This window comes from Mustela lutreola, chromosome 4, assembly GCF_030435805.1.
Source record: "Mustela lutreola isolate mMusLut2 chromosome 4, mMusLut2.pri, whole genome shotgun sequence".
Lineage (NCBI taxonomy): Eukaryota > Metazoa > Chordata > Mammalia > Carnivora > Mustelidae > Mustela > Mustela lutreola.
This window is the reverse complement of record NC_081293.1, coordinates 137,406,348-137,411,863: the sequence shown is the minus strand read 5'-3', so window position 1 is coordinate 137,411,863 and position 5,516 is coordinate 137,406,348. Positions and strand designations below refer to the sequence as shown.

The window sequence follows — 5,516 nt, the reverse complement described above, 5'->3', positions numbered from 1 at the left end:
CAGAGCTTCAATTTCATGATTCCATATAATTATTTTAAACCAAATGCAATTAGACAGGAATTCACAGTTTGCTGAAATAAACCTCTGATATGCTAAAGAAACCTTTGCAACTTAGAGAATTTATATATTTATTTAGATATGTCTATTCAAATTGTCTTTTCTTATGTGATTCTTGGCAGCTTGTGTCTTCCAAGGAGTTGGTCCATTTCATCTACATTATGAAATTTGTGATCATAGAGTTGTCCATAATGTTCTGTTATTATCTGTCTAAAGTCCGTGGATCTGTGGTAATGCTCCCACTTTCATTTCTGATTTTAGTAATTTGTGTTTTTTCCTCTTTTTCCTTAATTAGCCTGGATAGAGGTTTATCAATTCTATTGACCTTTTCAAAGAATTAGCTTTTGGTTTTGCTGATTTTCTCTGTTGATTTTCTGTTTTCCATTTCATTGATGTCTGCTCTTTTTTTATTATTTCTTTTCCTCTCCTTACTTTAGATTTAATTTGCTCTTTTTTTTTTTCTAGTTTCCTAAGGTGGGAACTTATATTATTGATTTTAGGGGTTTTTTTTCTTTTTTAAAGATGCATTCAATACTATAAATTTCCCTCTAAGCAGATCTTTTGCTGCATCCCACAAATTTTGCTAAACTATACTTTTATTTTCATTCCATTTCAGTATTTTTAAATTTCCCTTGAGATTTCTTCTTTGACCTATGTGTTATTTAGAGGTATGCTTTTTTCCAAATCTCCACATATTTTGGGATATTCTAACAACCTTTCTGTTACTGGTTTCTAGTTTAATTCTGTTCGCTTTAAGAGCAAACATTCTACAATTTCTATTCTCTTCAATTTGTTAAGGTCTTTTTGTGGCCCAGAATGTCATTTATCTTGGTGAATGTGTCATGTAAGCTTCAGAAGAATGTGTATTCTGCTGTTGTTGGATGAAGTAGTCGATAGATGTCAATTATATATAGTTGATTGATAGTGTTGCTGAGTTCAGCTATGTCTTTACTGATTTTCTGCCTGTTGGAGCTGTCCATTTCTGATAGAGAGGTGTTATAGTCTAAAATTGTAATACTGGGTTTGTCTATTTTTCCTCACAATGCTGTCAGTTTTTGCCTCACAGATGTTGATCCTGTGTTAAGAGCGTACACATTAATAACTGCTATGTCTTCTCAGAGAATAAAACCCTTTCTCATTATGTAATTCCCCATTTTTATCATGATAACTTTCCCTGCTCTGAATCTGCTTTGCCTGAAATTAACATAACTTTCTTTAGATTAATGTTAACATGGCATATACTTCTCTAATTTTAATTTTAATTTTAATCTATATGTATGTTACATTTAAATTCTATTTCTTGTGGGTCTTGTTTTTGATCCATTCCAAAATCCACTGTCTTTTAGTTGCTACAGTTAGACCACTGTTTTTGAAGATAATGATTGATCTAGTTGGATTAGTACATACCATATTGTTACTGCCTTTGTGGCCCTTGTTCTCCATTCCTATTTTTTGTCTTCTCATTTATTTTTTTTGCCTTTTGTTGTTTTAATTGAGCATTTCATATGATCCTATTTTCTCTCCTTTCTTAGCATATTATACTTCTTTATTTTTACCTATTTTATTGGCTCTCCTATAGTTTGTGGCATGCATTTACCCCTTAATCCAAGTCTGCTTTCAAATAACAGTATACGGCTCTTAGGATAACAAAATAATCCTAATTCCTTCCTCCTGTCTTTATATCATTGCTGAAATTTGTTTCATATTTATATGTGTATATAACCATATATAAGCTATTATTTTATTATCCATAAGTATAGATAATTAAATATATTGTTATTATTTTGAACAAACTGTTATCTATTACACCAAGAATATAAAAATGAAATAATTTATTTTACCTTACTTACTTCTTCTCTAATGCTTTTCCTTTCTTCATTTAAAAAAAAGTGCATGACCTTTATCATTTTCTTTTTTTTTAAGACTTTTTTTTACATTTCTTGCAGGATAGCTCTACTGGCAACAAATTCCCTTATTTTGTTTTTCTATGAAAGTCTTTATTTCTTCACTTTTGAATGATAATTTCACAGGATAAAGAATTTTAAATTGGTGGTTTTTATTTCTCAACATATTAAGTATTTCATTCCACTCTCTTCTTGTTTGTGTAGTTTCTGAAAAGAAGTCACATGTAGGGGCACCTGGGTGGCTCAGTGGGTTAAAGCCTCTGCCTTCAGCTCAGGTCATGATCCCAGGACCCTGGGATTGATCCCCATTTTGGGCTCTCTGCTCAGCAGGGAGCATGCTTCCTTCTCTCTCTCTGTCTGCCTCTCTGCCTACTTGTGATCTCTGTCAAATAAATAAATAAAATCTTTAAAGAAAAAAAAAGAAGTCATGTAATTTTTTTTTTTTTTATCTTTGCTCCTCTGTACATAAGTTTCATGTCCTTGGGTCCTTTCAAGATGTTTGTTTCATCTCTGATTTTCTCAAGTTTGAATTTGACAAACTAAGGTGTAGAATTTTTGGCATTTATCATCCCTGGTGTTCTCTGAACTGCCTGGATCTGTGGTTTGGTGTCTGACATTAACTTGGGGAAGTTCTCAGTCATCATTGCTTCATATCTCCCTTTCCTTTCTTCTCATCCAGCTTTCTTTTTATGTGTGATATTGTCCTGTAGTTCTTGTATATTCTATTATATATTTCTTTCAGACTTTTTTCTCTTTGCTTTTCAGTTTTGGAAGTTTCTATTGACATATCCTCAAGTTCTGAGATTTTTTTCCTTAGCATATCTCATCTACTAAGTCCATCAAAGGAATTCTTCACTTCTACCATGCTTTTGATCTCCAAGTTTTCTTTTAAATTTTTTTCTTAAAATTTCCATTTCTCCACTTATATGTCCCATTTGTTTTTCATGCGGTCTACTTTATCCTACTTTAGAGCCCATAGCATATTAATCATAGTTATTTAAATTCAGATTCTGATAAATCTAGCATCCCTGCCATTTATGAGTCTGCTTCACATGCTTGCTTTGTTTCTTCAAAATGTGATTTTGGTCTTTTAGTATGCTTTGTAGTCTTTTCTTGTTGGCCAGACTGTATTTACTGAGTGAAAGAAATTGAGATAAATAGGCCTTTAGTAATATGCTGGTAAATATGAGGGGAGGGAAAGCATTTTGTAGTCAATTCTATAATTAAGTTTCAGTCTTTCAGTGAGACTCTGCTTCTGAACTGTGAAATTCATGATTGTTTCTCAGGTTTTCCATGTCATTTTGTGGGACAATATGGATATCGTGGGCTGGAGTAAAGTATTTCCCTCCCCACACATGAAAAGCTACAGTGGGCTTAGGTTGGTATTTCCCTTCCCCTATGGTATTTAGGCTCTGAAAAAACTTTAGTACTTTGGTCTTTTAAATAGTTTCTCCTAAGAGCAGGCTTTGTAAAGAAGGACAGAATGCCCTGACTATTTCATAATGGCTCCTTTTCTTCTCCCCCTGCTGGAAGCATTGAAAGGATTTTTGCCCTGAGGACACAGTATAGTTCCTAGAGATAAAACTCACAAAAGTGTTGCCACCCCAGCCCCATGTTTTTTAACCTCTCAGAGTTATTCACACTGAGCACCAACAACAGCTCAGATTTTCCTATGCTGATACTGTTCCTGTGGAGATTTCTGCTTGAGAGTTTATGTTCCAATAAGTTGTTTTTCTTTGTGTTCCTCTGTTTGTCTCTCCAATTTGGTGGCAGTGGTTTGCCCTGTGACCTCATTTCTCCGAATGATCTAAGAAGAGTTGTTGATTTCTCAGTGTGTTCAACTATTTACTTCTTGTTAGGACAAAGGGACAACTTCTATGCTCCTTACATGCTGAGTAAAAAACCAAAAGAAAACCAAAACAATTCTTATGTTTTTGTGAGTCTCTTTAAGGTAGAATACATCTGACTTTTGAAATCCTATCTGGAATTATTACTTTTTGATTGCACACTTTTGTGATTATTAATACATTTAGATTTATTTGTTAATACATTTAGATTTATTTACTTATTTAAAATAAATTTATTTATTTTTTCTACTTTTTCCTTTCTTCTCTCTTCTCTCTTACATTAATTTTAATGTATTCATTACTTTTTCCATCCATTTTTCATTTCTTCACTTTGAATTTATACAAAATCTATTATTTTAATGATTTTCACAGGATACTTAACAGTACTTATATTGTTCAATATCTATATGTGCCCCTCTTAAACAATATAAAGAGACAAAATCACTCTCTTCACCACCTTCTTCCTAACTTACGAAATAATGTTTTTTAGCATTTTATGTCTTTCCTCACATTGCTTTTCATGAAAAGTCTGTTTATAACACACAAATTCCATTTCTTTACTTACTAACCAGTTTCTTGTCATTGATTATTGTGTGTCATTGATTTTTGTTTCTCAGACCTTCCAAATTAGATCACAGTCCTTCTCCCTGAAAAACATCCTATAGATAAATTCTTGGTGTAAGTTCTACTAGTGTTAAATGCCCTCTACTTCTGTTTCCCTGAAACTACTTTAATTTTAAACTCTAAATCTCAAAAGATAACTTTGCTTGTTATATAATTTTAGGTTAAGGGTATTTTTTGTATCAGTACACAGGAAATATGACTCCACTGCCTTTTATCTCTGCTGTGCATTGTTGGTTGTCGTTTAATTACAAATAAACTAGGTTTCTTTGCTTTGCTTTTCTTCCTCTCTGACTTCTAAGAACTTCACTCTGTGATCTTCTCAATCTCTTTATGATCTATTTGCATCTGAGTAACATTTTTTTAAAGATTTTATTTATTTATTTGACAGCAGAGATCACAAGTAGCCAGAGAGGCAGGCAGAGAGAGAGAGAGGGAAGCAGGCTCCCTGCTGAGCAGAGAGCCCGATGCAGAACTCGATCCCAGGACCCTGGGATCATGACCCGAGCCGAAGGCAGCAGCCTAACCCACTGAGCCACCCAGGTGCCCCTCTGAGTAACATTTTATTTATCTTGTGAGATATTTAAATCCAGTGGGCTTCCTGAATCTGTTTTGGTCCCTTTGCCATAAATTTTTCCTTTGAATGTTATTTTCCATATGTCTTATCCATTCTTTGTTGAAAAGATATATATTAGATATTGTAAGGTTTTTCCGGCAAGATAAACACAACACCAGGCAAAGTGGGTGCAAGGCAAGATTTATTAAAAACGCTCTCTGGCGAAGTTTCAGGGCTCAGGAGAAGGGGAGCCAGGAAAGTTGCGCCGGGAGGAGGTGGGCACCCTCGGGCGAGGTTCCGCCACTCTGGAAAGAAGAGTGGCGGAAGTCGCACCCAAGGCAGGGAGGAGGGGGCTTTTAAGGGGTCTCGGAGGAAGCTCAGGGGTCTTTTGGAAGTTTCCCTTATTTGGATATCCCACCTGCTCATCGGGATCCCATTGGTCTACGGAAGCCCGGGCGGGGGTCTCAGATTCCTGCTTGGGCCTTTGTTCTCCTGTCAGAGCTCAGGTCTTGTGGTGGGAACTTTCGCCAT

At 34.8% G+C, this 5,516-nt stretch overlaps 1 pseudogene; it reads left to right on the top strand.

Annotated features, from left to right (window-relative positions):
- Window positions 1–290: 290 nt before the first annotated feature.
- LOC131830484 (KANTR integral membrane protein-like) lies at window positions 291–510 on the top strand (annotated as a pseudogene).
- The last annotated feature ends 5,006 nt before the right edge of the window (window positions 511–5,516 follow it).